We start from the raw sequence: 11,699 nt of genomic DNA on the forward strand, positions 1-11,699 counted from the left end.
GGGGTTGGACAGGCTAGATGCAGGAAGATTGTTCCCAATGTTGGGGAAGTCCAGAACAAGGGGTTACAGTTTAAGGATAAGGGGGAAATCTTTTAGGACCGAGATGAGGAAAACATTTTTTACTCAGAGAGTGGTGAATCTGTGGAATTCTCTGCCACAGAAGGTAGTTGAGGCCAGTTCATTGGCTATATTTAAGAGGGAATTAGATGTGGCCCTTGTGGCTAAAGGGATCAGGGGGTATGGAGAGAAGGCAGGTACAGGATGCTGAGTTGGATGATCTTCTCCAACTCCGAATGGCCTACTCCTGCACCTATTTTCTATTGTTCTATGTTTCAGAGTAAACCTACAACAACTGCACTGTTTAAGAAAGAACTGCAGATGCTGGAAAAATCGAAGGTAGAAAAAAATGCTAGGGAAACTCAGCAGGTGAGGCAGCATCTACGAAGCGAAAGAATAGGCGACGTTTCAGGTCGAGACCCTTCTTCAGACTTCTTCAGTTCTTCAACTGCACTGTAGCTGCCCTACCGTCCTGACTGGGGCCTGATCTCTGAAAAGAAGGGCCTCGACCTGAAACGTCACCCATGTCTTCTCTCCAGAGATGCTGCCTGCCCTGCTAAGTTACTCCAGCTTTTTGTGTCTATCTTCATAATTGGCTCAGTCAGTTCAAGTTGGCCTGCACAGACTAAAGTCTGCCTGCAATATTAAAGGGGAGGTGCATCTTGCCTGTATTTCGGGTTTGGTCATTAGGGGGTGATGCTCAATGTCTTGACACCTTTGTGGAAGGGAAGAACAGGAGAGGTGGGATTATGTTCTCCATCTGGAAATAGAAGACACTCCAAATATTTACTGTCAAGAGACTGGGAGGGTCACTTTGGAGATCAGTGTCAGGTGTCCAGCCTTGAAAGGTGCAAGAGGTTCAATAACTTTATATCAGCAATCAATCTCAGTGAATGATCTACAAATGCAATGTTGCCACTAGATTTCATAAAGTCACACAGCACGAAAACAGGCCCTTTGGCCCTGCTTGCCTCTGCTGACCAATGTGCCTCAACTACACAAGTCCGACCTGCCCACATTTACACCATGTCCTTTAAACCTTTCTTATTTATGTACCTGTCCAAATGTCTTTTAATTGCTGTTATAGTACCTGCCTCAACTACCTCCTCCAGCAGCTCATTCCATATACTCACCACCCTCTGTGTGTAAAGGTTGCCCCTCAGATTCTTATTAAATCTTTCCCCTCTCACCTTAAACCCATGTCCTCTGGTTCTTAATTCCCCACCTCTGGGTAAAAATCTCTGTACATCTAACCTAACTATTCCCCTCATGACCTCATTCTCCTGCGCTCCAAGGAATAAAGTCCTAACCTCTTCCTATATCTCAGGCCTTCAAGTCTTGGTAACATCCTTATACATCTTCTCTGCACTCTTTCCAGATTTAAAACATCCTTCCCTAGCAGTGTGACCAAAACTGAACACAAGAGTCAACAAAATAGAGAGAGTACAGAGGAGATTTACTAGAATGTTGCCTGGGTTTCAGCAACTAAGTTACAGAGAAAGGTTGAACAAATTAGGGCTTTATTCTTTGGAGCGCAGAAGGTTAAGGGGGGACTTGATAAAGGTCTTTAAAATGATGAGAGGGATAGACAGGGTTGGCGTGGATAAGCTTTTCCCACTGAGAGTAGGGAAGATTCAAACAAGGGGACATGACTTGAAAATTAAGGGACAGAAGTTTAGGGGTAACATGAGGGTGAACTTCTTTACTCAGAGAGTGGTGGCTGTGTGGAATGAGCTTCCAGTGAAGGTGGTGGAGGCAGGTTCGTTTTTATCATTCAAAAATAAATTGGATAGTTATATGGACGGGAAAGGAATGGAGGGTTATGGTCTGAGCGCAGGTATATGGGACTAGGGGAGAATACGTGTTCGGCACGGACTAGAAGGGTCGAGATGGCCTGTTTCCGTGCTGTAATTGTTATATGGTTAATACTCCAACAGAGGCCTCACAATGCCTTGTTCAGCTGTAACATAACATCTCAACTTCTATACAATACACTGATTGACAAAAGGCAATGTGCTGAAAACCCTTCATGACTCCCTGATATACCTGTGACACTACTTTCATGAAACTATGTACCTGTACTCCTAGATCCTTCTGCTCTGCACCACTCCCCAGAGCCCTACCATTTATTGTGAAGGTTCTGCCCTAGTTAGACCTCTCAAAATGTAACACCCCACATTTATCTCCATGGACCATTCCTCTGCTCTAGATCCTCTGCAAAGCCAACACATGCTTCCTTTAATATTTAATAGATTCATTTTATATTTTAAATATTTAATATTTAAAGCTATATTTAAGAGGGAGTTAGATGTGGCCCTTGTGGCTAAAGGGATCAGGGGTTATGGAGAAAAGGCAGGTACAGGATACTGAGTTGGGTGATCAGCCATGATCCTATTGAATGATGGTGCATGCTCGAAGGGCCGAATGGCCTACTCCTGCACCTATTTTCTATGTTTCTATGTTTCCTCTGATCAGGAGCCCAAAACTGCTCATAATATTCCAAATGCATTCTGAGCTATGCCCTATAATGCCTCGGCATTCCATCCCTGTTTTTGTATTCTAGCCCTCTCGAAATGAATGCTAACTTTGCATTTGCCTTCTTTTCTCTGAATTCAACTTGCAAAGCAACCTGTGGCAATCCTGCACCAGCACTCCCAAGTCTGTTTGCAACTCAGGTTTCTGAATCCTCTCGCTATGTAGAAAAAAGACTGCACCTACATTCCTACCACCAAAATGCATGACCACACTTTGCTACCTCTATTCCATCTTCCACTTCTCTGCCCACTCACCCAAAACTGTCCACGAAGTTCATGGAGAGACCGTGCTTTAATTACACTACTTGCCCCTCCACCTATTTTCAAATCATCTGCAAACTTGGCCACAAAGCTTCAATTCCCTCATCCAAATCTTTAATATACAACGTGAAGAGTAGCAGCCCCAGCACCCAGCCCTGCGGAACTCCGTTAGTCACTGGCAGCCAACCAGAAAAAAACCCGTTTATTGCCACTCTGCCCTGCCATCCAGCCAACCTGCTGTCCATGCTAGTATCTTCCGTCTGATGCCATTGTGAATCTTCTTTGGCAGCATCAAGTACAACACCTTATCAAAGGCCTTTTGAAAATCCAGGTAAACAACATCTACTACTGAATCTCCTTTCTCTAACCTGCTATGTAGTTCCTCAAAGAATTTCAACAGGTCCGTCGGGCATGATCTGCCTTTCACAAAACCATGCTGTCTTCTGCCCATTTCATCATGTGCTTCTCAGTACTCAGAAACCTCATCCTTTATAATGGACTCTAAAATCTTACCAACCATAGACGTCAGGCTAACCGGCCTATAGTTTCTGTCTTGCAGTTTGCCAGGACCCTGCTCCCAGCCAGGTTCATTTGGAGTCCGTTCCATCGGAACACATCTCTATATCCCCATTGCTGGTGTCAATGTCCCATGAATTTAAATACACTTCTTCTACACCAGTCTTTGAGCCGCGCATTCAACCCAATGTCAATTTACTCATGGCTCACAATCCATAGGAGTAGGATTAGGCCATTCGGCACATCAAGTCTATTCTGCCATTTAATCATGACTGATAAATCATGCCTCCTAATCACATTTTCCTGCCTTCTCCCCATAACACTTGACAACCGTTCTAATCAAGAATTTGTCTATCTCTGCCTTAAAATTACCCACTGACTTGGCCTCCACAGCCCTCTGTGGCAACGAGTTCCACAGATTAACTACGCTGTTACTAAAGAAGTTCCTCCTCAATTTTCCAGAAGACCACCATCGTGAGGCTATGACCTCTGGTCATAGAGTCTCCCACCAGTGGAAACATCCTTTCCACATTCACTCTCTTTATGCCTTTCATTATTCTGTAAGTTTCAATGAGGTCCCCCCTCAACCTTATAAATTCCATCGAGTAAAGGCCCAGTGCTGTCAAACACTCATCATATGCTAAGCTGTTGACTCTTATGAGATAATGACAATAAATTGAATCCAATCCAATCCAATCCAATACAAACCCACTCTTTCCTGGAATCATTCTTGTAAACCTCCTCTGGACCCTCTCCAGTGCCAGCACATCCTTCCTCAAATATGGGGCCCACATTTTCTCACAGTACTCCAAATGTGGCCTGACCAGCACCTAAAATAACCTCAGCATTACATCATGTTCAAGAAGGAACTGCAGATGCTGGAAAATCGAAGGTACACAAAAATGGTGGAGAAACTCAGTGGGTGCAGCAGCATCTATGGAGCGAAGGAGATAGGTAACGTTTCGGGCCGAAACCCTTCTTCAGACTGATAGGGGGTGGCGGGGAGTAGGAAGGAAAAAGGGAGGAGGAGGAGGAGCCCGAGGGCTGGGGGATGGGAGGAGACAGCTCGAGGGCTAAGGAAGGGGAGGAGACATCAAGGGCTAACAAAATTGGGAGCGTACAGTTGGAGGGCAGGTGGGATCACAGAGAGGGGGCAGTTAGAGAGGAGGTTGTGAAACTATCTCCGGAGAGAGGAGGAGAACTTCTTCAAAGTAGGCATACCTTGAGGAGATATGGCAGTGGAGTAGACAAAGTGTTCAAGAAGGAACTGCAGATGCTGGAAAACCGAAGGTACACAAAAATGCTGGAGAAACTCAGCGGGTGCAGCAGTATCTATGGAGCGAAGGAGATAGGTAACATTTCGGTCCGAAACCCTTCTTCATTGGTGAGACTAAGTGGAGGTTGGGCGATCGTTTCGCCGAACACCTCCGCTCGGTCCGCAAGAAACTACCTGACCTGCCGGTGGCTCAGCACTTCAACTCCCCCTCCCATTCCCAATCCGACCTCTCTGTCCTGGGTCTCCTCCATTGCCATAGTGAGCAACACCGGAAATTGGAGGAACAGATATTCCGCTTGGGGAGCCTGCATCCGGCGGGCATTAACATTGATTCCACAGATTCACCACTCTCTGTGTGAGAAATGTTTTTCCCATCTCGGTCTTATAAGATTTTCCCCTTATCCTTAAACTTTCAATGCTTGTTCTGGACTTCCCCAACATCGGGAACAATCTTCCTGCATCTAGCCTGTCCAACCCCTTAAGAATTTTGTACGTTTCTATAAGATCCCCCCTCAATCTTCTAAATTCTAGCGAGTACAAGCCAAGTCTATCCAGTCTTTCTTCATATGAAAGTCCTGCCATCCCAGGAATCAGTCTGGTGAACCTTCTCTGTACTCCCTCTATGGCAAGAATGTCCTTCCTCAGATTAGGAGACCAAAACTGTACGCAATACTCCAGGTGTGGTCTCACGAAGACCCTGTACAACTGCAGTAGAACCTCCCTGCTCCTATACTCAAATCCTTTTGCTATGAATGCTAACATACCATTCGCTTTCTTCACTGCCTGCTGCACCTGCATGCCTACCTTCAATGACTGGTGTACCATGACACCCAGGTCTCGTTGCATCTCTTTATATGCTCTTTATTTATATGGAAACTTGTTGGGCCCCCCCACACGATATCAACAGATAACATCTATTTAGTAGTGTAGTGTATCTTCTGTTATGTAGTTCTCCTGCTCTGTGCATCAGTCTATCCAGTCCGACCAATGGTCCTGCGTGTTACTGGGAGGCCTATGATCCTTATGATCGTAGGCTTCCCAATGGTGCACAAAATCATTGATATGTCTCAACCTATCCAGCTACTGTCAGGCAAAAGGAAAGGGAAAATACTTGGTTCTTCTTGGAGACACAGCCTTTTGTAAAAGTGTACAGAAAACTCAGATCTTCTATACATCTCCCATTCCAACCTGGAAGAGACCAACACTGAAGTTCTGAAGGGTTCTGACCCGAAACGTCATCCATCCTTTTTCTCCAGATTTGCTTCCTGACCCGCTGAGTCACTCCAACACTTTGTGTCTATCTTAGTTTAGTTTAGTTTAGAGATACTGCGCGGAAACAGGCCCTTCAATTCAATTCAATTCAAAGCACTTTATTTGTCCCCGAGGGGCAATTTAAAAGGGCGCACTACAGTAGCTTTTTAAAAGGGGACACAATCAACAAACATAAGCAGCACGCATACTGCACAATCAACCAGCACACGCATTTCACAGACACACTGCACAATCACACAACACACACCGCACATCAACATTCAACACATAGCAATAGTTTTTAAAGTGCTTCCTAAGTGCTTCAATTAAAAAGTGCATATAGAAGGTTATTTCATTTCATATGTTCATGAGTCAGTGATCAGCATTAAAAAGCTGGACAGCCCTGGGGATGAAGGTTGCCTTCCTCCTCTGTGTCCTGCAACCCGGACAGCGGAGTCTGCGTCCTGAGGGGAGCCACTCAAACTCAGGAAACAGGATGTGAGAGGGGTCCTGAAGAATCCTGCGTGTTAACTTTACAGACTGTTGGTCGCATAGGGCAGTGAGAGTTCGGACGGGCTGCTCAATGATTTTTGAGCAGACCTTGACCACATTCAACAGGCGGTTTCTGTTTTGCAGGGTGATGGAGTGGAACCAGCTAGTGAAAGAGAAGGTTATTACATTTTCAATGAATGCGTAGTAGAATGTAGTGAGAATCGCCGGGTCCGCGCCGACCAGCGATTCCCACATATTAACACTATCTTACACACACTAGGGACATTTTTTACATTTAGCAAGCCAATGTACCTTGGAATGTGGAAGGAAATTGAAGATCTCGGAGAAAACCCACGCAGTCACGGGGAGAATGCTGTTCATCGATTACAGCTCAGCATTCAACACCATTATACCATCAAAACTGATCACCAAACTCAGTAACCTGGGCATCGACCCCTCCCTCTGCAACTGGATACTGGACTTTCTAACCAACAGACCCCAGTCTGTGAGGTTAGACAAGCACACCTCTTCAACCCTCACCCTGAACACCGGCGTTCCACAGGGCTGTGTGCTGAGCCCCCTCCTCTACTCCCTCTTCACCTACGACTGCACACCTGTACATGGTACTAACACCATCATCAAGTATGCAGATGATACAACGGTGATTGGCCTCATCAGCAACAACAATGAGTCGGCCTATAGGGAGGAGGTCCAGCTCCTAGCAGCATGGTGCGCTGTCAACAACCTGGCCCTTAACTCCAAGAAGACCAAGGAGCTCATTGTAGACTTCAGGAAGTCTAGGGGTGGCACGCACACCCCCATCCACATCAACGGGACGGAGGTGGAACGTGTTTCCAGCTTCAGGTTCCTGGGAGTCAACATCTCCGATGACCTGTCTTGGACCCACAATACCTCAACTCTGGTCAAGAAGGCTCACCAGCATCACTTCTTTCTGAGGAGACTGAAGAAGGTCCATCTGTCTCCCCAGATCCTGGTGAACTTCTACCGCTGCACCATCGAGAGCATCCTTACCAACTGCATCACAGTATGGTATGACAACTGCTCTGTCTCCGACCGGAAAGCGCTGCAGAGGGTGGTGAAAATTGCCCAACGCATCACCGGTTCCACGCTCCCCTCCATTGAGTCTGTCCAAAGCAAGCGCTGTCTGCGGAGGGCGCTCAGCATCGCCAAGGACTGCTCTCACCCCAACCATGGACTGTTTACCCTCCTACCATCCGGGAGGCGCTACAGGTCTCTCTGTTGCTGAACCAGCAGGTCGAGGAACAGCTTCTTTCCGGCGGCTGTCACTCTACTCAACAACGTACCTCGGTGACTGCCAATCACCACCCCCCCCCCGGACACTTATTATTATTTATTCAAATCGTTTGCTATGTCGCTCTTCCAGGGAGATGCTAAATGCATTTTGTTGTCTCTGTACTGTACACTGACAATGACAATTAAAATTGAATCTGAATCTGAATCTGAATCAGAACGTACAAACTCCGTACAGACAGCACCCTCAGTCAGGATCGAACCCGGGTCTCTGGCACTGCAAGCAATGTAAGGTAGCAACTCTACTGCTGCTCCACCGTACCGCCCTTGTCTATTGAAGTTCTTTGCTCAGTGGGTTTGGCAGATGTTGACAACACTGTCATTGCTTTGCATTATAGGCTGAACATTTGGCTGGAGAAATAGACAATAGACAATAGGTGCAGGAGGAGGCCAGCACTGCCATTCAATGTGATCATGGCTGATCATCCCTAATCAATGCCCCGTTCCTGCCGTCTCCCCATATCCCCTGACTCCGCTATTTTTAAGAGCCCTATCCAGCTCCCTCTTGAAAGCATCCAGAGAACCGGCCTCCACCGCCCTCTGAGGCAGAGAATTCCACAGACTCACCGCTCTCTGTAAGAGAAAGAGTGGTGAGCAGGTGGCAAAATTTTAGGAGGGCATTAAAATGAGGGACATATGTCACAAGCTGAGATTCCTGCTGAATAATGTACTCTGAAAACACAGGGTGTATGCAGCAGTGCAACTAGCAGTCTCCCTTTCCTTTCTCTTTTCTAGCAGCCTGTCTCCCTCTCATGGTCACTGCAAGATAAATCACCAATTCATAAACGCTGTTCAGGACTGCTCGATAATACAAAATACCTAAAGCCCGATTAAGTGCTTAAAATCTACCAATCCCTGCAGAAGAACACCTTGAAAACACTCCAGACCCAGAGCAAAGCATTGACACAAAGCAACAACCAATAACATTGATTATTAATTAACCCCCAACTTGTCACTTTAAACTTTAAACTTTGTCCCAGTGCCCGTCTGCCCAGCCTTGCTAACCTCAGTGGCTGTTCCACTGACTCTCTCCCATCCCCCTCCTACCATGTCATCCCCGCTCTTCCCCACCCACATTACAGCCCTCTCACCCCCCCACCACCACCCCTCCAACACCCACAGCCCCCCCCCCACACATCGCCCCGTCCCCAGTCCACCCACCTGCCTTCCATATAATAACAATTACAGCACGGAAACAGGCCATCTCGGCCCTACAAGTCCGTGCCGAACAACTTTCTTTCCCTTAGTCCCACCTGCCTGCACTCATACCATAACCCTCCATTCCCTTCTCATCCATATGCCTATCCAATTTATTTTTAAATGATACCAATGAACCTGCCTCCACCACTTCCACTGGAAGCTCATTCCACACTGCTACCACTCTCTGAGTAAAGAAGTTCCACCTCATATTACCCCTAAACTACTGTCCCTTAATTCTGAAGTCATGTCCTCTTGTTTGAATCCTCCCTATTCTCAAAGGGAAAAGCTTGTCCACGTCAACTCTGTCTATCCCTCTCATCATTTTAAAGACCTCTATCAAGTCCCCCCTTAACCTTCTGCGCTCCAGAGAATAAAGACCTAACTTATTCAACCCATCTCTGTAACTTAGTTGTTGAAACCCAGGCAACATTCTAGTAAACCTCCTCTGTACTCTCTCTATTTTGTTGACATCCTTCCTATAATTGGGCGACCAAAATTGTACACCATACTCCAGATTTGGTCTCACCAATGCCTTGTACAATTTTAACATTACATCCCAGCTTCTATACTCAGATTCTATCCTCTGGCCCCAACTCCCACCCCTGCCGGGTGTTCACCATCCCCCCCGACCTCCCCCTCTCCAACACCGAACGGTCTGTCCTCAGCAGAGGTCTTACCTTTGTCCCCCTCCGTCCCCATCTCAATGAGTTCCACGCCCACCATGACTTGGAGCGGTTCTACCGTCGTCTCCGCATCACAGCGCACTTCCATGGGAAGGAGTCCTCGCCCCCCAATGATGACCCTTTTTCCAGTCTCCAACACGCCCCCTCCTCGTGGACCCCCCTCGTAACGTCCCGGCTCTGGAACTCTTTATCCAGAACTGCCGCCGCGACGTCAACCGCCTCAACTTCTCCACTCCCCTGTCTCACTCCAATCTCTCCCCTTCTGAACGCACTGCCATTGAATCACTCCGCAAAAACCCAGATTGGGTTATCAAACCAGCCGACAAGGGAGGTGCCGTGGTAGTCTGGCACGTCGATCTCTACAAAGCTGAGGCCACGCGCCAACTCTCGGACACCTCCTCCTACTTACCCTTGGACCTTGACCCCACTGACGAGCACCAGGCCACCATATCTAGCACCATCACCGACTTCATCAAAATCCCACGCCCTGCCCGACCAAGCCTCCAACCTCATCGTTCCCCAGCCCCGCACGGCCCATTTTTTACCTTCTCCCCAAAATCCACAAACCCGGCCCGGCAGACCCATTGTCTCTGCCTGTTCGTGCCCCACCAAACTCATCTCCACTCCATACTATCCCCCTTGGTCAAATCCCTTCCCACCTATGTTCTAGACACCTCAGACACTCTCCGCCGCCTCCACGCATTCCACTCTCTAGGCCCTCACCCCCTCATCTTCACCATGGATGTCCAGTCACTCTACACCTCCATCCCCCACCAGGATGGCCTCAAAAACCTCCGGTTCTTCCTCGACCAGAGGAGCAACGTATACCCAGCCACGGACACTCTCCTCCGCCTAGCGGAGCTGGTCCTCACCCTCAACAACTTTACGTTTGACTCCTCCCATTTCCTCCAAACACAAGGCGTAGCTATGGGCACACGCATGGGCCCCAGCTACGCCTGCCTCTTTGTCGGGTATGTTGAACAATCCTTGTTCAATACGTACCAGGGCCCCATCCCCGACCTCTACCTCCGTTACATTGACGACTGCTTTGGGGCCACCTCCTGCACCCACACACAACTGACTGACTTCATCCACATCACCACCAACTTCCATCCGGCACTCCAATACACCTGGACCATTTCCGACACTTCCCTACCATTCCTTGACCTCACCATCTCCATCGCAGGGGACAGACTTCTGACCGACATACACTACAAACCAACTGACTCACATGACTATCTGGATTACACGTCTTGCCACCCTGCCCCCTGTAAGGACTCCATCCCCTATTCCCAATTCCTGCGCCTAATCTGTTCCCAGGATGAGACATTCCATACCAGGGCATCGGAAATGTCCTCGTTCTTCAGGGAACGGCGATTCCCCTCCGCCACCATAGATGAGGCTCGCACCAGGGTCTCATCCATACCCCGCAACACTGCTATCTCTCCCCATCCCCGCACTCGCAACAAGGGTAGAGTCCCCCTGGTCCTCACCTTTCACCCCACCAGCCGGCAAATACAACACATAATCCTCCGCCATTTCCGCCACCTCCAACGTGACCCCACCACTCACCACATCTTCCCATCTCCCCCCATGTCTGCCTACCGCAAAGACCGCTCCCTCCGCAACTCCCTTGTCAATTCTTCCCTTCCCTCCCGTACCACCCCCTCCCCGGGCACTTTCCGTTGCAACCGCAAGAAATGCAACACCTGTCCCTTCACCTCCTCCTTCGACTGCATTCAAGGACCCATGCAATCGTTCCAGGTGCGACAAAGGTTCACCTGCATCTCCTCCAACCTCATCTACTGCATCTGCTGCTCTAGGTGTCAGCTGATTTACATCGGGGAGACTAAGCGGAGGTTGGGCGATCGTTTCGCCGAACACCTCCGCTCAGTCCGCAATAACCAACCTGACCTCCCGGTGGCTCAGCACTTCAACTCCCCCTCCCATTCCCAATCCGACCTCTCTGTCCTGGGTCTCCTCCATTGCCAGAGTGAGCAACAGCGGAAATTGGAGGAACAGCACCTCATATTCCGCCTGGGGACCTTGCGTCCGGATGGCATTAACATTGAATTCTCTCAATTTTGCTAGCCCTTG

The sequence above is a fragment of the Leucoraja erinacea genome, chromosome 2 (genome assembly GCF_028641065.1).
Source record: "Leucoraja erinacea ecotype New England chromosome 2, Leri_hhj_1, whole genome shotgun sequence".
In the NCBI taxonomy this organism is placed as follows: domain Eukaryota; kingdom Metazoa; phylum Chordata; class Chondrichthyes; order Rajiformes; family Rajidae; genus Leucoraja; species Leucoraja erinaceus.